Raw genomic sequence first — 24,058 nt, forward strand, 5'->3', positions numbered from 1 at the left:
GCTTTAGTCTAATCTCCAGACTTCTCTTTATGGCAAGCCCAGAGGAAATTGAGAAAATTCTACTAACCATCTCAGTGAGTTTCCAAGGAAGGGAGCACTTCTATTTAGAGCCTTAAACCCCTCCTAAATAACAAAGAATATAACCAAAGAATAAACCCATAAATCCCAACAACTTTGTTCTATAATTCTGAGCTGACCACAGAGGGAGAGATCACTTTTTGCTAACATGATCCTAGGAACCCAGTACCTTGGAAATGTCTTTTCAGATCTGCCTTCCTATTAAAACAGCACAGCTCAGCCTCTGTCCCAGGTCTATTTAACATTAACAGTGGAAGTGGAAGTGTAAAACGGGCTCAGGTGATAGAAACTAGCACTGAGAGAAAAAGATAAGCAAGAGTGCCAAGGCCCTGAGTTCAAGCTCCAGCACCAACAAAAACAGAGAAATAATAATAAAGTTCAAAAAGCCACACTTAGAACCACCTCACTTTTGTTCAAGGGTCCTTTCATCTTATTAGACCAGTTGTGAGTCAGACACACCTGCACAATTGTTTGCAGCTCACACACACACACACACACACACACACACACACGCGCGATCGTTTTTATTATTGAGTTGACAGCTACTTTATCCTAGAGCAGGAAGCAGGTTGCAAACATTAGAAGAGAGTGTCTGGCCAATGAAAAGCAAGATCAGAGAGTTAATAAGATTCTGTATTATATTTTTTTAGCTTTGAAAATTATACAAAGAAATACAAATGGGTGCTTGAAAAGACATAGTTCGATGTCAATTCATTTTCTTTTCTTTTCTTTCTATTATCACCAAAGACTCAAAGAACAGAACTAGATGAAATGAAGTTAATTATTTTAGGAGTCACTGGTCCCCCTAACCCACTCAACATAGACCTTAACTGAGAAGGCAAGAACAGGGAGGAAGGAAATGCTCAGAGCCCTTGTGAAATACTATTTGTTTTTACTGACATTTTCAACTTGGGTCACAGTTGGCCAATCTCACAAAGGGAACCTCTCACAGTGAGTGACAGCACATCCGGAGCCTCGACTTGTTCAGCAGGCCAAAGAAAAAGAAAGTGTTCCTATCAGCTTCTTGAAGGGGAGACTGCCAGGAAAAGTCTGAGGCCAGAAGGTATAAACTACCTGCCAACTCCTGGGTTAAAAAGAAAGGACAGTGGCTTAGATCAGAGTGGCTGTTTCTTATTAAAATCAATTTTAGCTTTCCACCTGGCAGATAGACTATGCAAATGCATGGGACACCAAATCAGGATGAGATTTTAGAGTAAAAGCTCTTGAATTCCTGTATAGTAGCCAATATAACTTATATATATATATATATATTATATATATTGGGTGAATAGACAGGTAGGCATGCAAGTGAATATATGAACATGTGGCTAACCAAGATGGGAAGAAACAAACTCTGCCTTCAGCTTTCCTAAACACTGAGGCTTAGGCCCCACTGTGGGTGCCTGTAAAGAGCCGCTGACTATCTAAGAAACTCTCAACGAAGTGAACATTCCACAGCTTGAAGATTAAGACACTCATGGAATTTCCTGCCTGGGATGCTTCAAACCATGATTCTCAGAGCTCCGCCTCCTAAGTAACCAGGATTACAGGCATGAGCCACCAGCACCCAGCCAAAGCTCTCAACCATGCTGGTATTTAGTCATTTTAGGAACTGCCAAGATAATGTTGAATAATCCCTTTCAGGTCAACTATGCTGAGTTGTTCGGGGCCTGCCTCTCCTTTGGGGTCACTTTTTCCTCAGGAGGGACCAAACCTTTCAGGGATGTCTATCATTTAAGTCCTGGTAGCTCATGAAGACATTCCAACAAGCTTCCTTAAAACTTATGTGAATCCAGGGACAAGGAGTTTGGCCTAGTGGTAGAGTGCTTGCCTAGCATGCATGAAGACCTGGGTTTGATTCCTTTCTCAGTACCACATACATAGAAAAAGCCAAAAATGATGCTGAGGCTCAAGTGGTAGAGCTCTAGCCTTGAGAAAGTCCAAGGACAGTGCTCAGATCCTGAGCTCAATCCCAGGATTGGGGAAAAAAAAAACAACTTATGTGAATCCAAATTATTACTCCAGAGGCTATTACTACTGTTAACAGAAGTAATATACTGAATATTTACCCGGTGCTATAGGTGGCACTCCAATAAGCAGTTTATAAATGTTGACTCATTTTATCCTTAAAACAACCCTTAAGGGTGGGTAATGCTTTTGTCACTATTTTTCAGAAAGAGAAACTGAGGCACAAGAAGTGAAGCTATGAAGAAATATGACTGAGCTCATAGAGGCAGCCATGCTGAAACAGAGATTCAAAACCAGCTCATCTAGGCTCCAAGGACCCAGGGATTTGCTACCACCTACTGATCCTGACCTTGAAGTAGGTAACTTCTGGAGGCATTTGACCCACGCACAACTGAACTATTTAGGTAGTGTGAGAAAGCTAGGGTGAGGAATGAGTCCCCACGGACCACGGAGTATGTTTGGACAGGATGCCAGCCTCCATTGCCATGGCCTGGCTGTGCTGCAGCCCCTACCCCAACCCCTGCCAAGAAACAGACCTCTGGGACCCCAAATCCACTTTGGCTCAAAACCCAAATATTCAATGGTCTCTGTAGTCCCTTAAATGGAATTTATTAAGATCCATTTCTGTTGCGAAATCTCCTGTGTCAGGTAATGAATAAATTGTCCTCTCTGTCAGAGGCCATTTCCAGATTAGAGAGAAGCCCTCTGGGAAGCAATGACACATTTTTGAGTGCTCAGGATGGCAGGCTATGGGCAGGATAGAGCAGTCTCAGAACTCAGCATTCAGAGACATGGCCTGCCCATACAGGCCAAGGCCTGCTAGTAACTTACCAGAAAGAACAGGAAAAGAAGGCTCCCAGAGAGACTCTGTATCCTACAAAGCTGGACTTTTAACACCAAACTCATATGAAGGGTAGTAGTTCAGCCTAGCTCAGACTTGCCCTAAGGTTGTTCAAATCCAGACCCTGCAACTCACTCCACATCACCCAGCTGGTTAGTTACTACACCTCTTGCATCCTTCCATTCATTGTAGGATCATGATAGCCCTGTATCAGAGTTGGTGAGCTATGGCCAATACTGGATATAGTGCTTGCCCCTTAATCATCAGAACCCGATGAACACTGCCTATCAATTGTCTTAGACACTTCAGCTAACATAATTTCTGTCATAATGCTATGCGTGGGCATACTTCAAATCCCATTTTAAAAGACAAGTGCGCCAATGAACAGAAATCTGGGTTCTAACTTGTTTTGCTAGCTCCTGGTTAAATTTGCTCTCACTCTAGAGATACCCCCACTGACCCCTAATATCATTCATCTTATCTACAGTTTCTCCTAAGCCTTTTAGATCAAGAAAAATATGATCTCATAGATAAAACCACTCCCATGTATTTCAAAACTTTGCCCACCTCCTAGGACTTGAGAGAAATAAGTTGTTCATTCACCCAGTCATTCCTCGAGTAGTAGAAAATCACAGCAACATCTTCTGGAAGGAAATCACTGGGTAATTTTCACCCAAGTTACCATTATCTACATCTTCCCAAACTTGCCTGCGAGGCCCATAGAGATGGTTCATACATTTGTCTGGCAACAAGGCTGAGTGATAGGCGCTTTTCTACTGGGAATCTAAGAGCTGCTTGTCAAGGGTTTGTTGACTCGTGAAAGAGTGTAAGGCAGTATGTGTGTGTGTGTTGGGCAGATGTTGTAGTAAGATAGCCTCTGTGCATCTCATTATGATTTCCTGAAGTCTGTGACTCAACCAGGTAATGCATTTTAAGAAATCATTGCTTTCAAGGTCTTCCTATTTCAGTATTCAGAAATTCAAGAATTCTGAAATTCTAGAAATTTTCCTTGTGGATTTTATGATAACAGGGATTGCAGACCATGTCTCATTAATACATCCCTAGCATCTTGTACCAGGTGCACATGATAGGCAAATGTTGACCACGTGGATGAGTAAGTAAGTGAGTGAGTGAGTGTAGTGTTTCTGACACCACCTCATGCACATACATGTGCATGATCACACACACACACACACACACACACACACACACACACACACACACACACACACGATACAAGGATAAGTAGATTTGTAGGCACAGAAAGACCAGAATGTCTCCAGATCATCAGCAGGGCTCCATTAAGAATGTCTCTTGTACACTTATAAATTCTTTAACCAGAGCTTTGCTTCTATGAACATTTGCTGTTTTCTCTGAAAAGAAATATGTCTAATACTCTTTCCATAAGTGGCTTTGTCTGCCTGAACCCAAGTCATCATCTCTACTTGAGTGTAGATGCTCACCCATGTCCTGGGCCAACCCCCTCCTGGGAGAGAACCACAGGCAGCACATTTCATATGAAGACCACCAGAACCCACAACCACAGTATGCCCAAAGGTACTTTTCCTCAGATGGGCCCAAACCAATAAACTTTTTCTCTAGCATGAGCCACCCAGACGTGCTTTAGCCCTCTCCCTCATCTCCCTAAGAGGGATTAGGCTAATTAGATGTTTTCTATGGCTTTCAACATTTTAAGCTAATAATTCCTGATTTTCATGATAATCTTTTGCAGTGGGTACTTTTTTTTGTCCTCATGTGAATTCATTGATTCATGGAGAATTCATGGGTAGAGTAAGTGGTGTAAGTGGTAGATCTAAGTTTCAAACTGGGCAATCTGGCTCATTACTTCCCAGTGGAAAAATGGTAGCTTATACATGGAACAGATTTGAAAACTATAGGAATTTCATTTACTCTCAAGGCAAATTTTAGTGTAGAGAGGTTGATGGTTAAAAGATAACACTAGAGAAAAGAACTTGAGCTTGTAAGGTGTGATTTAAGATCAAAGTGCTCTTGATTCTGGCTCCTAAGGCTCAAAGGACAAGGCCATTCTTTACCCAAGGGCTTGGTAAGGCTTTCGTGGAGAAAAAAAAAAAAAAAGATCTCCCTGATGGAATGCCCATCCATTTCCAGAAGAGAAGATTCCGGCCTTCCCAATAATAACCTGGCTATCTCTTTGATGCCACCTTTTGCTCTTTCCAGAGATACCCTTGGGAATTTTGAGTCCAGTCCTAGCAATAGCTTCCCTGCCCATTGTAGTCTGGGTATTTTGGCTCTGTGCTTGGCAGTGCTAATAAGGAGAGGACCCTGGGATTCAGGGTTGGCCCAGAGCTGGGTCAACAAATCACAGACGGTCCTTGTGATATTTTGAGATGTGCACTGCCAAACTCAAGCTTAAACAGACCAAATCAAGATTTCAGGCTGATTCTGCCTGGGTCTGTCACCCTTGAATCACTGCATCCAACTATGTAGAGGTCCTGGGAATGAGACACACCAAAGCTTTCAGCAATGTCAGTATCCTCTGATTTGTTGAGCTTGTGTCCAAAACCAAAGATATTCAATTTGTAAAGCTAACTGAGCTGATTCTGATTAAAAATAAGAAGGAAAAGAGCCTTAAAAAAAAGCATGATTGCTAATTAGATCATCCATATTTAGAGGCAAAGGAAAACAATAGAGAACAACTAATCAAATTCTGTGTGAGAAAAAATAAAATAAAATCAAGAACAGCTGAGCATGGTCCCCTGGACAGGCTTGAGAAAAGCACACTCTTGGGGGATTATAATTACAGATTCCCGAATCCTGGTCCAATGCTCTTGCCACCAACTTGTCCTCAGAGATTTGAGCCAGCTGTTCCCAAGAAAGCCACCATCCATGGCCTTAACAGAACATGAATAAGTCATTCTGTTCTTCTTTTGTTTCATGTCTTCAAAGCCCCGAAGATGCCATCTGGGAATGGAATCTTTCTTTAAAGCTAGTTTAGCCTCCACTGTCACCCAGGCTGGCAGACTTCCTACCTACCCCACATTGCTCACCCCATCTCCTGATGCCCATGTGATGGGTGCCTGGTGAAAAGACATATTGTTCAGCTTGTGCTTCCGAATGAGGCCAAAATCACACTCGGTGGCCGAAATGCCTTTGGCTGCCCAGTGCAGACCATGAGTCTCGGATGACTCAGTGTCTCCCGGAACTGGCCTGGAGGCGGGTGAGTGTTTAATAGGCAGAGAAAACAGTCATACACAATCATACCCAGGGAATTTCCTCCAGAATGTGTACCAGGGTGCTTGTAACGGAGCAATTCATCTCTTGGCACTTAGAAAGGAAAGGCATCCCAACTTCTGGGTATTTTGTTAGAATCCCTGACCTCTCAGCCTCATGTCTTTCAAAGCATGGAGCCTGTCATGTCACCAATCCAGAGCCAATAGGTCCCATCATGTCTACTCTATCAGAGAACAATCTAAAGGGTTTTCTTATCTATTATTCCCCAGATTTCAGCCCAGGCCTCCAAATCATCACAGAGCCTAGACAGGTTTTGTTTGTTTTCAGAATTTGAAACAGACCTCTCCTTGTCTTCTGGGACAATGATGAGGACGGTTGGAAACACCACTCATGAATCTAGGTCCACCAGAGCCTTCTCACAAAGGAGAGTATATTCTCCAATATGTTGCCTTGACACACAAGACTCTTTTAGGCCAGCGGTCCTGGAAGAACGAGTCTCTCAGAAGACAAATGAGAGAAAGAAACCACTGTGTGTATCTTTGGGTGTTGTCAAGGTGGTCAGGAAATCCTCTGGCCTCACTGCCTTTGTCTTCTCTTTTCTGGATCTTATTGATTTAGCAGATTGACTAGCACAAACCCAGGATGTGGTAAGTAAACTGAAAAAGTAACCAAGTATCTCAAGAGGCCTACCCAAAGTTTTTCCTGTTGCAAGTAGAATAAAAAAAGTTCCATTTTGTTTTGTAATTAGATTCTTTTTCTGGGAACTTACAATTTAATGCTGCATCACTCAATTAATATATAATTTCTGCTCATATCTGTATCTAACACCGCGAGGAAATGACTAACAAGATAGAGAGAAGTATTACCAATATAGGTAAGGCCCAGAAAGAAGCTGTTACTCACAAGTAATATTTGAATTTCAGGGTGACTAATTGATTAACTCTCAAGATGGTAACCAGAGGCCTCTGGTTATCCCCTAAATGTGGTTCCCTATAAGCCATAAACCCTTGAATAACTCAGTACCTTCCTAGACACACCTAGCCTTCCTACTTTCCAGGATAAAATAAGAAGTTAGGAAATCCTTAGAGCTTGTGAGATAACTATGTATAGTTGGGACAATATTAAAATGTCAGGCAGCTTTTTAAAAATCCCATATGGATTAAGACTCACTTGAGTTCTACCCTTTACTGAACAGAATGAATCCAAGTATCTCTTGGCCTTTGGTAATCTTGTCATGTCTTTTCTTTATAAAGCACTTTTATATCCAAAAGCACCCTGAAAAGACCACTTGTAGATGGAGAAATTAAAGAATAAGGGATTCAGAGAATCTTGTCTCACTGAGAGTTCAAGTAAACCCAGACATCAACTCAGAGGTTCACCCTGTGGCACTGCTGCTGCCCTTCGGTTGTCAAGAGATACAGGAGAATTGTGTCAGGGCTCAGAGAGGACAGCGAGAGATTTCAGATTTTCTTCCTCCTCCTGTCGTATGTTTGAGGCAAAACCATGATGGCTATGATGGAAGAAAGAAGAGCTATCCCAATGGATGGTAGAGTGAGGACCAGTTCAGACCTTAGAGCTTCCATCGGCCTCCTACTCAGTCCCTCACCTCCCCATTGAAGGTCCTGGCTCAGCACAACTCCCCAGGAATCCCTGTAGGCCAGTCTAAAAGGCACTGTTTGTCAATGAATATGACAAGAGGGTAGGTCACCCCTTCCCGTGTGATTTCCATAGGAACAGAACATCTGAGCAGTTAGCATAGATCCTGCAGGCGTTCATGAAATACACTAGGTGTCAAGCCTTCTGCTAGAGATTCCCTAAGGACCACCTCTCTAAAACTCTACAAGTCCTTTGAGTTGAAGTGCTACCACCAAACCTTTCAACAGATCATGAAACTGAAGGTGAAAGAGGTTAAGAGAGATGTGCAAGGTCACAACGGGAGGGTATCAGGTAGAGTCCTCCCTTCTTTCTTAGGTGCAGCATGCAAATGGGTCATTTCGGCATCTGGACTTCAGAAAGTTCCTGTGGAGAAGCAGCATCAGACCCTTTAGTAGATAGTCTGAATACCACTGAGTTAATATTCTAATGGCATGCAAATAGCTGGCGGGTGGGAGCTGATTACCGCTTTCTTTCCCCAGGAGGGAGCTAACAGACTAAAAGAAACAGTATTTCCACAAGAAATCAGTACTTCACTGGGACTTGAAAGGCCTAACAAGGAGAACCCTCTAAGGTCCCACACAAAAGGAAAGGCTTAATGAATGGATTGAATTTCTGGTTGGCTGGAATTGTAGATAGCACAATACCTTCGCTCTTCCTGAGACTGATAGAATCTAGTTCAGAATCTAGTATCAGAATGTAGCTCTGATATTCCTTAGATTGATGCTTTTCAGCCCCTGCTCTGCCCCCCCCCACACCATCACCATAAAATTCATAGGGAACATGATGCCAATCATATTCCAGTGGGTACTAGATACATTGAATCCTCAGTGGCATCTCTGCCTGTCACTCAGGAAAACTAATTCCAAGGGAGCAAGCATGTGCATTTAGTCCTAGGAATAACCAGGAGTTTATAAGAAAACTAAGTCACTATAATCCTCGATATTTCATTATCAGTAACCCCTTACCTACAGTTTAACTAGCAACCAATACTAATTTACAGGTGGATTAAGACAGCAGATTATTTATTTCCTCTTTAAACAGTGATGCAGCTGCAAAAACATTTGCAAACAGCAAAACATTCTAAGTGATTAAGTTGAATCTTAGATTCCCACTGAAATTACCAGGATACATTGTGTTTGTGCGCGTATGTGTGTGTGCTGGGGCTTGAACTCAAGGGTGGTTCTCTATTGTTTCTGCAACACCTCCACTTTCAGCTTTTTGTTGGTAGATTGGAGATAAGAGTCTCACAAAACTTTTTTGTCTGGGCTGTTTTTGAATCACAATCCTCAGATCTCAATCTTCTAACTAGTTAGATTTATAGCAATGAGCCACCAGTGCCTGGCCAGACCACATAACAGTCTGATTTCTCTCCTTTCTCATTTTCTTTTCTTTTTTTTTTTTTTTTTTGGTTGTTGTTTTTTTTTTTTTTTTGCTTGAGTTTGGCCTGGGCACTGCTCCTGAGCTCTTCAGCTCAAGGCTATCGACCTAACCCCTGGGCCTGGACAGTGTCCCTGAGCTCTTCAGCTCAAGGCTACCACCCTCCCCTTGAGCCAAGCCCCACTTCCCGTTTTCTAGAGGTTAACTGGAGATAAGAGTCTCAGGTCCTTTTGTGCCCGGGCTGGCTTTGAACCTTGGTCCTCAGATCTCAGCCTCCTGAGTAGCTAACATGTGAGCCACTGTGCCTGACTTTTCTCATTTTCTATCAAGTGTGTCAAAATGAAGGGTGTGTGTGTGTATGTGTGCGCATGCATGTCTGTGCATGTGTGCATATATGCATGAACATAAGAAGCAAGATCTCATTTCCTGTGCAAGAACTCTACGACTGGCTGTTCATCAGATGAGGGGTACACAAACATTTCAAAGCAGAAGCAGGAGGAAAAGATGGATTGTGAGAATATTTTTAAAAATCTGGGCCAAAAGATTCCCAGGATTAGAGCAGTTCCAATTCCCCTATCAACTAAGAGCTTGTAATTTATACTTCTTCCTGAGCTTTCAACCTGTGAAATCTCATCTGTAACAACAGCTGCCAATCTAAAATGCCAAGCTTCGAGAACCTGTTTCTAACAAGCTTCTACATCTAACTCAAGCCACAAGGTTTAGGCTAGAATTGTTACCATTTATTCCTTGCTCAGTTGGAGTGGATCAAACATCACTTTTTGCTTTAAAAAAAAAAAAGCGCTTATGCAAAGTCCCAAAGACTTGGAAATGGAAGCAAATACAAATGTCCCTTTCATGAAGTTGTCAAAAAAATAATAATGTTGATTTTCTTTCAAAGAAATGATCATTCAACATGACAAGAGACCATACCTGAAGAATGCCCACCCTTTCTCCACAGACTTCTTAAAAAAAACTCTCAGTGAAAACAAATGTCCTCTTCCAATGAAATCAATGTCTTCCCAAACACCCATCATCTCCTCTAGCATGATAAACAGCCCAAAAGATATGATGATGATATTTGGGAAATGTTGAGAAGACACAAAGAACATTATAGTGTGAAGACACAGACAGTAAACAGGTAAGAAACTAATCTACAAATGAGGCAATTTCAGATAGAGATACATAGAAAATGAAAGAGGACGTTATGATAGAGAGTTCGTCAATGTGGTCTCAGGCTCACTCCTATAGGAAATTATGGTCATATTCTATTTTGTGGAGCTTTAGGTGGGACCAAATATCTGGCAAAAGGCAAATATCTGGCAAAAGGCAGCATCTCTCCTCTACACACAGATTTGGGATTTATCTTTGCCCTTTAGGGTCCATAGACAGATGCCCCCAGAATTTGGGATCTGTAGAGTAAACAAGAGAGAATTGTAGCTGGCGATGTTAGCTCATACCTGTAATCCTATTTATGAGGCTAAGATCTGAAGATCATAATTCAAAGCCAGCTCAGCACTGAAAATTTTATGAGACTCTTTTCTCCAATAAACCAGACAAAAATCTAGAATTGGATCCATGACTCAAGTGGTAGATCACTAGTCTTGAACAAAAGAGTCAAATAGAGTATGAGGCCCTGAGTTCAAGTCCTGTGCACACATACATATCACACACACACACCCAGATACACACCCCCACATCCCACACCCACACACACACAGAGCATAAGGCAAAGATGAAAAGCACTGAATGGCTAGAGTCATAGTCAAGTGTTCCACTTAGGGCAGAGATGGTGAAAGTAGAACTGTACTTGCCCCTTCTGGTTCTTGGCCAGAAGTTCAAGGCAATTCCGGAGTTCCAGAGAATGTCGCTGTAAGCATCCCCTCTCACACCGTCTGTAGCTTCCTGGACATCAGTGCCATCATTATGTCAGTTATTGCTAACTAGAAGCTGGAGGGATTTACCCCCACAATGCCATAAGATTCTGATCATCATCAGAAAGGTGGGTCTATGTTTTCTTAACCTTTAAGCTTCCTCAGCAAAGTGAAGATTATGTCTTCCTCCTGGGGTGTTTCTAAAGATTAAATAAAGAAATGCAACTAAAGCATTTGGCTAAGTACCTGACTCTTAACAAAGTGCCTGACACTTGACAGCTATTATCCAACATCTCAAAAAGGAGAGTGTTTTCAAAGCAGTTTCTATATAAAGTACCTCTTGTGCTAACTTAATTCTTGATTAACTGGGCAGTCACTGGCCGTATCCTTGGTTACAGCTAAGAGCCTCTGGATATCTGGTCGATTGGGAGCCAGGAGCCTAATTATCCATATACTTGGGCTCTGGTTCATCATAATGTGAGATAGATAAGAAAGAAAGAGAGGAAGGAAGGGAGGGAGGGAAGAAAGAGTTGGCATTACCTGACAGATTATAGAGATATGGATGGTCCATTTATAAAATGTCATGGTAGGAAGGAGCCTTCCTAAATGGCACTAAGTAATAGAACCAACTGGGCCCCAATGGGACCACGTCTTATTCATCTTTAGTATGGCGTCCAATAAAAGTTTCTTTAGTGAGAAAAGCTTTCCTTTGAAAGTCCTGAGGTATGAAACCTAGTGCCGAGGTCCTTAACTGAAACAGTGAGTACTTGAAGAAGTTACTTCACCTATTTGTGCCTGCTTCATCATTGGATAAGGAAACTGTTGGATTTAATCGTCCAGCCAGCCCTGCTCTCTGCTTCAACAAGTCTATTTCTCTAAATATTCTCTTCCTCTCACCTGCTGGGTAGAGGCATTTCCCAGTACTGTCCAGGTGGCTGTGGTGTAATGAATGTGTCAGGCAGGATAAACTAGCCAGTAAAAGAAATAGCAGACAGGGGCCGGGAGTTTGGCCTAGTGGTTAAAGTGCTTGCCTAGCATGCACGAAGACCTGGGTTTGATTCCTCAGTACCACATACATAGAAAAAAGCCAGAATGGCCGGGAGTTTGGCCTAGTAGTTAAAGTGCTTGCCTAGCATGCATGAAGACCCGGGTTCGATTCCTTGGTACCACATACATAGAAAAAAGCCGTAAGTGGTGCTGAGACTCAAGTGGTAGAGCTCTAGCCTTGAGAAAGTCCAAGGACAGTGCTCAGGCCCTGAGCTCAAGCCCAGGACTGGCAAAAAAAGAAAAAAGAAAAAAAAGAAATAGCAGATAAAACAAGGACAGAAAAGTGTGACCAGCTTCCTGTTCTCAGATTACACCCAATAAAGCCTTCCAGTACACAGAGCCTAGAGCCTGTCCCATGGAAGCTACAGGGAAAGAATGGTTTCAATTAAGAGAAACAGAGCAGAGTTAACTGATTTCCTTAGAGAGAATCTCCCTAAATTACCACAATAAACGCAAGGGCTCCCTGTAGTGAATCCCAACATTTGGGACCAATTCAAATCATTGTTCTGTGCTGTGACTGTCCTGGCCTAGCAGAGGCACTGCTGAACAGATTCCACCTCAACAATGGGGAAGCCAGTTCCTGGACTGTGGGTTCCCTGATCTTTGGTGGAATTGGAGGTCTCTATTGCCCTTGGGAGAAGCATGAAGTTCCCAACACCTCTCTGAAATTGCCAGTATCTCTGAATTGTTTCTTGTCTCTCAATGCTCAAAGAACCAGAGATAAATGATCTAAGTTTTTAGAGGGAGGGAATGGGGGAAGAAAGAAAAGAGAAATTCTTTGAGTTTTCATTGTCTCCAGAACCTGGAGACAGAAGAACAGGATGAGAAGGAATTTGTGTTATTGAGTTATAAGGGTCAAAAGATCTTGATGAATTCCAGCCACAACACATCATCTTCAGCAAGTCCTTCTTAGTTTCTCAGTCTATAAATTATCTTTGATGAGATTGGAGCAACATTCTATTGAACACGTATTTGCTCAAAGTAAGTTGGTGGGGAGGGGTAAAGTCAGAGATATATAGAGAACCAGTATAGGGTCTGGATCAAAGCTTGTGCTTAGAAAATGTCCATCTTGGGGCTGGGAGTTTGGCCTAGTGGTAGAGTGCTTGCCTAGCATGCACAAAGACCCAGGTTCGATTCCTTGGTACCACATACATAGAAAAAGGCCAGAAGTGGTGCTATGGCTCAAGTGGTAGAGCTCTAGCCTTGAGAAAACCCAAGGCCAGTGCTCAGGCCCTGAGTTCAATCCCAGGCCTGAAAAAGCCAGGCAAAAAAGAAAAAAAAAAAGAAAACGTCCATCTTTCTTTTTTTTTTTTTTCCTTCTCACACAGTAAGTTAAAACCTTGGGCAACTAGCTTTGACTGTCCCAAACACTGAGGGGATTCATAGGTTAAAAATTTAGGACATACTGATACTATGAAAAAAATCATTCGTACTTTGATAATCCTGTTTTATCCCCAAACCACAGTCTAAAGCCACACTCTCATAAAGTCAAAAGCAAAATCGGAACCTGACACAAAGGCAAACACTCCTCTTAAAAAGTGCAAAAACCTTACTCATTTCTGAGGTGTGTTTGGGAGTGGCCAGGTCTTCCATATTTTACAGGGAAGCAGAACTAAACAGTTAAAGGCAATTACAGGTATTTGGGGAGATGAGAGAACTGAATAGCCCAATGATTGACAAGTAAGCACTTTATGCACGCACAAACTGGCCCCCTCAATCTCATTTGCAACCCCCAAATTCCAAGCTGAGGCTTCTGGCATGGTGGGAGGGGTGGGCTGAGAAATAGATTCTGAAAAACTCCAGAATGAAAAGGAAGATGCTGTATTAATGTGCCTCCAAGAGCCCTCTCTGTGCTCTGAGCTAGGGGATAGCAGCCCAGAGAGACACATAGCATCTCCTCCTCTGGCCCCATCAGCAACTGCCAAGACAGAAGACAGGAAAGGCCAATCCTGCTGAGACAAGCAGCCTGGGAGATTGACTGTAATTGTGCAAGTAAAGACAGGACCTGGAGCGTGCTTCTCTTGTTCTCTTTCCCCAGTATAGGTTCCCGGATCTGATCAAGGCCTTCTGTTTTATCGCTCAGCAAGTGTTCCAGCAAGCACATGTGAGTGCCAGCACTCTGGAGTGACCTCACTGCCAAATTAAATGAGACCTTCCTGGAGAATTTCATACCTAGAAACGGAATGAACAATGTCCCAAAGCAGCTATAGAAGCACTCATCAGGAGCCCAGTGAAGGCTAAATGGTGAAGAGAGAGGGCTGTGATCGTTATGATCAGAACTATAGCCATAATTATAAATGCTAAATGCTTACCCCAGGCCAGAAATTTTACCAAGGGCTTCATGTTACATGATCCCCTTAGTCCTTAGACAAATCTTAAGCCACACATATCACCATTCTGTCCTGAAGAAGAGAAAATTGATTCAGAGAGAAAGTAAATGAATTGCTTTTAAAGCAATGTAATTGGTGAGTGGCAAGACTTGAACCCAGGACACACCTTGCTTTCAGAGCACTCAGAAAATCCCTACCAGCTTAAAGACTAAACTATATAGACTACACATTGTCTAAACTAACCTTCAGAAGAAGATAGGCTATTCAGCTTTGAAAGTTAGGAGACCTGATTGGAGAAACATTGCTTCCTGCCAGCCTATTTGAAGAGGGCTTATTTCTGAATATCTTCCTAAAGGTCTGGGAAGCTCATATGAAGACAAAACCAGATGAGTTTTCTAAAGGCTTTGAACAATTCACACAATATTGTATACAAAAATGGCTGTTGGCTTCCACTCACCAGAAAATATAAAGAGCAGGAAGTTCAAACACATCATAGGACATCTTTCCTATATTTGATATTATAGGAAGCCTGGAGGAGAGGGGCATATCTGATGATATTTACTTGCAATGACAAAGGATTGTCCCAAAAATGACCTAAAAAGGGTCAATCCAAAAATCTCCTCCTGTCCCTAGAAAGAATCTGGAGTACTCAAGGCTTGCTTCCCCAAATCATTTCTAAAGGGAGAATGCTTCCTCTTTGTCCTTCACGTTCATCCTGATTGGGCAGATGTGGCATATATTCAGCTGCCCTTGTGACAGACTTGCAGGAAACCATGGAAGAGACTATCTCCTGGATGATGCCACACAAGGAAGGGGTGAGGGAGCTAGGGGTAGCACAAGGCAGAAAGAGAAAGAGAAATAGAGATGTAGCCGTGATTTTGAAGCACTTGTTTCTTATTCTAATAGAAGAAAAGTAATAGAAAATAAGGATGATAGATGATAGACTTTGAGATAAATTGAAGAAATATATTATACAGATTTATACATGTCAAAAATAGATGACAGATAGATAATAGAAGAAAGGGCGGGAGAGAGAGAGGGAGGGAGATAGAGGGGGGGGGAGAGAGAGAGAGGTTTTCAACTGGAGCTGATAGGCTAAATCTACCATGGAAAACCACCATTTCACCAATACCTCCAAGCACTGAAATATGTTGGAAAAAGAGAATTCCAATCTCAATTTCATTCATCACCTCATATCATGGGATACCTCCATGCACTGGGCACATGGTGGTGGGACCAGGGCATTGAAGCAAGGTTACTGTTGCAGTAGAAGCTATAGATCAAAGGAACAAATGTTAAACAAGTCATCACAGTATGGGACCTGTCATAACAGCACTATAAGGGACAGTAGGAGAAGCAAGCTTGTTGTAAGGGAAAGGCTCCCTTATGGGAGGATGGATTAAGAACTTTCTAAAGCTCAATAAGGCTTGCAGTCAGAATATTCATCTGCCAGATAAAGCATAAGTCATTTTGGGTTAATAGCTCTTTCATCATTAGATAAAGAAAAGAATTGGCCTCATTCCTGTGCAAAACAACAACAGTCACATTCAGAGGTCTACCTTTAAGCATCATAAATCTTTTGACTTTAATTTGGTGTTTTTTTTTTAAAGGTATGGTTAAAAAATAAAATAAAAAGTTCTGAGAGCTCAGGATGTTAAATTTGTGATTTAACTTCATGGTGACAGAAAGGATACTGTTTAAGAAAGCCCTTCCTGGCTCTATTAGGAATGACTTCTCCTGCCTCTGAAAGGATTATCAATATGAAATTCAATCATCAGTTCCAGAATCCTGAAAACTAAACCAGGCCCAGTGGGTTACAATTCAGTGTGGTAAACTGGGACATCAGCTCTGGGAGTGGCACATTAGTTATGACCTTGACCTGTAATGAACTTAGGAAAATCATTAAACTCCCCTTGCCTATGAAAGAATAGAAATACCAACCTTTCCCATCTGAAAGGATAGTAATACTAACCACAAAGTTAATGTGAAGACTGAATTTGATAATGGAGCTGAAAACACTTCACACACATTAAAACACTCTAGTGGAAAAGTGTAATCGAGAAAGGAAGCTAGTCATTTCCCACAGGGGCCATCATTTCATCATTTACAGGAAAAGATGCTCACCCAAGGTCATGGAAATTTATTTTTAATGGATTACTGCAGAGCAGTGGTCCTTGTACATGATGTAGCTCCAACAGTGCTGAGATGAATTTAAGCAATGAATATCCAATAATAAAGAATTCAAGCATGCAAAAAATGTCCATTTCTTACAAATTATAACAAATGTAAGGTTATTCCACTATATACATATATATATATATATATTTCTTTTTATGGGAAAGAGAAAAGGATAGATATTATGATTGAGAATGAACCACGAAATCTGGAAGCCTCAAATACTAGTGTATCTCCTGTGTGGGTTCTACTCAAGAAATGTTTCTGTTTGGAAAAGAGGGAGGGTATGGTGCCAGAAAGCAAAAAATTAATTTGACCTTTTCTTCTATGGCCCAGATAGAATCTCAAGCTACAATTTTACAAGGTGCATTGACATTTTGGGGGGAGGGGTTATTCATTGTAATAGACATTGCTACCAATACGACAAAGTTGTAACTGAACCCATATTTTGTCCAGAAATCCTGAATTTGTGCATTAGAGGAGAAACCCAGATTCTCTGCCTCAGTGGTAAGATCATGATTGCTTTAAGTCAAGCATTGTGACTCTTTGCCAGTGATTGTAATCCCATTTGTAAGTAAATCGTCCTTCTGATGATGGACATTGACTTTTTCATAAGAAGTCTGGAACTGGCAGAATGGAAAATTGTGGAGAGGAGACACAAAGCACCATAGGTCTTGGCAATATCAATGAGCTCCAGGAATTGTCCTGTCTCCAGACTTCACATTGCAGAAGATAATATTCTACGAATGTTGATAATTCTGTTACTCATAGGGATATTTATTTAGTGTGTGCTGATAGGAGTATACCAAGGCTATGTAATGGGTGATGATCACATAGTCAGATGCCTAGATGGGTAGCAGCTTATGTTCAGTCATGACAGTTCTAACTCCAGCGGTGGCAGCATACACCACCAGCACAGGTGAGTAAACATAAGAGGGAAGTAGGGAATAACTTTGAGTCTGTTCTGCTTTACCAGACCTACCTGTCAACAATCAACACAGGGATTTCTATGCCTATAGTCTACAAATTGTAGAGTATCTTAAGTGGAAGGAAGTTCCACTTAAACATGATTCCAACTCTAAATATGGAGACTCTTGTTTTGTTAACTTTCCACATCTCTGACATTTTTCTAGAAGATTCCACTCTCCTAATCTCCGAGAAGTCACTAGCAGCAAAGGAGGAAGAGAAGAGCCCACTTCACCAAATGGCTGGATAACCATAGCTCAGAGTTTTTCCCTGTTCCTCCTCAAATGCTTCACCTGCATGACAACTGGGAATCACCTAGCAACCCCCACCCAGGTACACACAGCTAAGTGAAGCCTGGTGCCAGGATTCAGCCATATCACCAAAGAGATAAATAAAGTTAAAAGTGGATGCATTTAAACAGCAAACCAAAACCTAACAAACACTTTGGTTGCCTAAGTGAATTATGAATTCTACCCTCCTCCCATACAGAAGTTCAAATGCCTCTGACACAATACAGCATCTTCTGCTTCTCCAGAACTTGGTTTCTCTAGTCCTCCAACTTGTGTTTCTAAAAGTTTGAGTCCCCTTGGAAGCTTCCATGATTCCTTTTCCACCACTATTATAGGGCAAATGGGATAAGCCAATAGCTTTTGAGATTTTGAAACCTTTTTCTTACTCAGGGGATCCATTTGTGGGGCAGCTACAAGAGAGGTTTGGCTAACGTTGCCAGACTATACTTGATCTGGACAGATGGAGATCTGAGAAGTCTGGCAAGTCAGGTCCTTGAAGACAAAGGGATTCTGCAAACACCATTAGTGCTAGTAGTCTGTTGAACTCACTAGATTTATATCAAATGAGATCTTCTTGCCTCGAAGCATCTTGTTCCTCATTTTAGCACCACAAGTACATATAATTAAACAAGGGCTCCAGAGTTACTGGCTGTCTCTCGGGTAGACTGTAATTTCTATGAGGAGAGACTATGCTTCTCTTTTGAAAGTCAGATTCCCAGCATCAGTAAGATGTAGAACACATGTTGATGTTTAGTCAATATGAAGAATGAACAATCTGATGATTTGAAAATCATTGACTGAGACCAAACTCAGAGAATTCCCCAAGTTGGGGAAAAGCCCAGGCCAGGTTACTGTGGACTGTTTAAGATTTAAAAAAAAAAAAAAAAAGATCAACATGAACATCAAAAAAGAATATGCAAGGCAGTGCGAGGTCCAGCACAGTGTGGTCACTATGTGTTGTTTCCCCTTCACTTCCTCTTCTCTTCTCTTTTTATGATCCAAGTCATTTTGGAGTCTTATGCTCATTATGCCTTCTCTCCAAGGTGAAATGGAAAGAACTGCTACTCACTCGTTGTGTGATCTTAGACAAGCAACTTGAAGTCCTTGAGTCTTCTTTACCTGATTTCTCACACCCCTCTTTCCATTCTGACATGCTGTTTTCTTTGGTTGCCAGACTATGCAATTTCTTACTTTTCTCTCTTCCTCCAAAAAGGTTTTTAAGATCCATGGGGACCTACCTGTACCTTACAAGGTGACTCTTTAGTTGTGGCAAAGCATCAAAATAACCACTGTATCCCTGCTACTAGCACGTTCATTGAGTTACCCCAGCAAGTGCATTAAGAATCACCTTGGCAGAGCACCCCAAGCCCCCACCAGCCTGAATGCATTTGTATGCTTCAGGAAATGGCAAGACCAAGAAGCCTGAGCCAATCATAGTCCTTCCTAGATAAGAAGGGGATGGAAGCTCCTAGAAGACGGATGAGCATTCCAGAGAGTACAATTTCAAACATTGAGGTCAACCAGCAACAGGAGACTATGATAAGGGTGAAAGTTACCCCAGGTAATAATAGCACCTTGTAGTTTTACATCACGTGCTTCTGCCTACCAGTACAAAACACTTTCACACCAACAGGCAAAGCTGGAGAGGTCTAGGGGAAGCAGAGGGATTATTATCCCAGGAGTTTCACTGAGTATATTGAAGCATTGAACAGATAAAGCGAATAGCCCAAGGTCACACAATTAGGCTTTCACTGGGTGGGAATTAGAGCAGGGTGTCCTAATCTTACCTGGGGGCTATTTCTAGTAGACTGTTGTTGGAGCCTTTTGTTTATACTTAGGTTCTATCTTATCTTACCTGCCCAGGTAGTTAGCCTATTTGTTCCCTGGGGGATGAGTAGTGGGAAACTTGAGTGTGGCAGAGTGGGCTGACCAGCCAGAGTGCAGAATAGAATATTCTAGACTTGGATACTGTGAGCAGGACCGTGTGGGGCCAAGTGTGTAGAGTTATTATTTTTTTTTCATTTGAGAGGCACAGATGAGCTTCCAGTGGCAGCTGAGAATGCAGAGGCTCCAGGGCTGATAAAAGTTGTAATTAGCGTGCATATACAACCCTTTCATCTTCAAAGGCTTTCTGCACATTAGCCAGCTATTTCTCCTATCACCCCACATGGGTGAGGCGTCATTTTTGTCTTCTCAGTTTCCAGATGGAGGAAGGTGATGTTGAGAAGAAGGTCCTTTGCCAGGAAGTCTGGCCCTTGTTCAATCAGAGGAGATTTTTGGCTCCCAGCATCCAACTTCATTTGGGGTGTTGGGCAACCGAATGGGGGTGAATCATAAGGGGAAACATAGCAACTGAACTCATCCTCTTGGTTCAAGATTGTTTTTAGGTAGTTATGGAAGAAGGTGGAGATAGCTAGTTATGCTTAAGAATGGTGAAAAACTCCCAGAGGAATTCTATACACAGCTTCCAGAAACATGTACTAGAAAAAGACTCCTGTTATACTCTGGTTAAGTCACACGATTCACAGGATCCTATCCTCCAGGTTTTGCCCACTGCAGACATGGCTAATAGATCACAATACTCTCTGCAGCAGAGCCAAGCTTTGGCTTCTTCACATAGCCCTCCAGACAGCCTCTAGTCATCAGTAAGAAATGTCATGTGAGTTGAAATGCTACAAATGGGTTTGAGATTTACTCTTCAACCCAGATAGAGATGTCAAAATTCTATTTCTACCAACACTGGGTCTGACCTGTTTCCAAACTGTAATTATCACTATCTGACAGAGTGAGTCATGAGAACCAAGTCTCTGGGGGAGAAGAATTGGGTCTTGCGGATAGTGCCACCATTGCTTGATCATCTTCAATAGGGACTCTCTTATCCGGGCAGGCTGACTTATCTTCTGACTCTAAAACCAAGCCTCTCTTTAAATGGTAAGTTTCTGTATCTCTCTCTCTCTTAGGGTTCTCTCCTTTCTCTATTCATCTTCTTACCAACACCTAACTCATTCTCAGATCTTAGAAGAGGATTCCTTTATACACACAGCTCAAGGAACTATCTTGGTTTTGTCTGATTCCCCAACACTTTGGCTTGATGGTCTTTCTTTTGTGTGATTCTTTCACCTGCTTAACTTTCTGTTATTAAGTAGCACGGGTTTTGAGAACTCGAGACCTTCCACCTCTCTTGCTTTCTTCCCCAGTGTAATCATATGATACACTTTAGTAATTTGAATCCCAGTTTGTCACCAGGTTATGACTAAGGAAACAGAAGCAACCAATAAGGGAAGAACGAAGCTGAAATGTTAACCTTTTGCTCACTGTATGGGTTTTCATCTCTACTAAAACTACACTACATAGCCTGGCTGGGGATACAGACGAATGGCCATATTACCTGTGATATGAAAGCTGAATCTACCTGGAATTTTATTTCAAATAATGGTCTCCTTAGAAAGTAGAGAATCATGACTTGAGGCCAACTTGGGCAAAAAGGTCGGTGAGATTTCATTTTAATCAATAAAATCTCTGGGCGCAGTGGCATGTGTCCATTGTCCCAGTTAAGCAGGAAGATTATAGCTTCTAATAGAAAACAAATAATTAAGAGCAGAAAGGACTAGACATATGGCTCAAGTAATAGAATATTTTGTTAAAAATTATAAGACCTCTGCTGCAACCAGACCCGGCTCAACCTCTCTGGTCCTGACAAGGGAGTTAGCTTGGGAGCGTACCCCAATAAACTCTCCTCCACTTGCCTTAAAAAAAATTGTGAGGCCTGAGTCATTCTTACCCTTGAGATAGCTCATATTCAGTCCATTGGCATTGTATTCCTTTCCTAATAAGTTCCTCTAACACCTTAAAAAAAATTAAGTACTAAATTCAAACCTTAAGTTCAGTATCACCCAAATAAGTAAACAAATGATAAATAACTCAATAAAAAATAAATAAATAAGTAAATAACTGACAGAAGGCTACAAGATCAAGGACAGCCTCTGACCAGCAGGACAAACTCCTCAAGTATTCAGTCTCTATGATTTCTCCTCCTTGTCTCCTGAGTAAGAGTTTCTGTTTGAAAAGGAAGAAGAAAAAAATCTTAGCAAGAGTCTAGAAGACTTTCTGTAGAAGCAGCAACTCCCCATCACATAAGCCTGCCTTTGTTCAGAAAATATTTTGATTATATTTTATATAATTTATATATAAATGATACATGATGGATATATAATAGATATCTTGTATGTATATTCACATATTTACATAAACACACACATATATCTCATGTACACACATATGTTTTGTTCTTTTCTTAATATTTTCCTATTCTTTTATACTAGAATTCACCCTGTACGTACTGCTTTAGTTGAGTGCTGTGGTTCATTTTACATCAATATTATCACAAAGGTTCCTTGAGGGAGGCAAAAAATCATGACACCAAGACTGATAGACACAATTTTTTTTTTATTTTTAATTTCAGGAGCTGGCTTTTCTGGCCACTCAGAGTAATGTTTGTTTTGTTTTGTTTTTGAAATACAGTTTGAAGAAAGAGGCATTGCATTAAGATCCTGGCAGGACTGGCTTCCTGTGGTGTAAGCTGCCTTACTGGGACACATTGTTAACTTCTCTGTCCTGCACTTCTTCATCTGTTTTCTTGCCACATGGCAGGGTAGTTGGTGCTATAGATAAAGTGTGTGGTCCCTACAAGTCGTTTATAGTGTAGTGCCATTCACAGCGTAACTGGTCCCCTATGCCTGTTTCTGAAGTGGATTAATAATTCACTTCTGACATTTAATACAAACCAGACATCACATTTTTTTGGCACTACATTATAGTAGTATTATTCTTGCCACCACATTTTATGAAGTTTTAGGTCTTAATGGGCGCATGCAATGGTGAATATACAACACAAAGACCTGGAAGAGTCTTTGGAAATCTAGCAGAAACCATCCTTTCATTTTACGCATAAAAACAAATGGAGGTGAAGGAGGAGTGAAGAGATTTGCTCAACCTCACAAAATTATTCAGTCATAGAGAACAGCAAAACTATAAAAAACCATTTCTATTCTTGGGGAGCTTCCTGCAGTAGACATACTGCTTTAGAAATCATGTGTTGTTTCATTCTAGACACTTAACACCTGCACCACCTTAGCTAACGGTACTCTCGAATGGCAGAGAGGTATCATGGTCTTTATGCTTCTTAACCAGCCTCTCTGGAGCTATGTCCTCTCATTCTCCATACTCTGTACTCAATATCTGGTAATACAGAGAAGAGATTTTGTCTAGAAGGTTTCTCAGTCAATGTTCGAAAGACACACTTTCCTATTTGTTTTTATTTTTTTCCTTTATGACATAGTGACTTAAAATGAACATCTCTTCTCTGAGAACCACTAAGGACCTGATTTTGAGACCTGGAGTTTTGGCCAGATGTAAAGGTAAAGGCTAAAGTGCCAGACCTTAAAAGAAATCTCTGTTCTATGGTATAAAATGTAATGAGCCCTAAATAACCTCTGCTTCACCTGATGTGTCAAACCTCAAGACAAAAAGAATGTGATGAGAGGAGAGATTCCAAAAGAGCTTGAGATTGTCCACAAGGGGGAACAGGGGAAAATATTTTTTTATAGATCAGAAGGAAAAATAAAAGTTGAAAATCCTACAGCAATCAACCACAAATAGTAGATGATAGAGAAATTTTATTCACTTAGTAAACCTAAATATTTATTGGGCACTTACTATAGGATGTGGAAATGTATCCATAGCTGAGAGTAGTAGTGCATACTAAAAGATAAAGAGGCCTAGGCTTGTTACCCAAGAAGCTTTAGAACCATTACATGTCTAAGAGATACCCCTTGAATTTCTTTGAAAAGAGAGACAGCTTGTCCAGTTTTCAAGAATGTTCAGACTGGAAAAAATCATATAAGTGAAGTAAACCAGGGAAGTGGGGCTTGGCTCAAGGATAGGGTGGTAGCCTTGAACTGAAGAGCTCAGGGACAGCGCGCAGGGACAGCGCCCAGGCCAAGTTCAAGCCCCATGACCCACAACAAAAAAAGAAAGAAAGAAAGAAAAAGAAATAATGAAGTGATAATGAACAAACAACTCAATTCACCACTGCTTTCATTACTAAGTCCTCCTCAACTTCCCAGCACATACAAAAGCATGGGAGCTCCTATTCAGTGAGGAGAATGAATGAGCCACTCAGAGCATGAATGGGAAGAAGTTTCCATTACCACTTTTTTCTCCTCTGTTTTTCCAACTCCAGTCCCC

At 41.4% G+C, this 24,058-nt stretch overlaps 1 protein-coding gene across 2 annotated transcripts in view; it reads right to left on the reverse strand.

Moving 5' to 3' along the window:
• Positions 1 to 24,058, reverse strand: part of Cd44 (CD44 molecule (IN blood group)) — an 82,621-nt gene that overhangs the window by 50,767 nt on the left and 7,796 nt on the right. The window lies entirely within an intron of this gene.

Source organism: Megascapheus bottae, chromosome 16, assembly GCF_031878675.1.
Source record: "Megascapheus bottae isolate mThoBot1 chromosome 16, mThoBot2.hap1, whole genome shotgun sequence".
Lineage (NCBI taxonomy): Eukaryota > Metazoa > Chordata > Mammalia > Rodentia > Geomyidae > Megascapheus > Megascapheus bottae.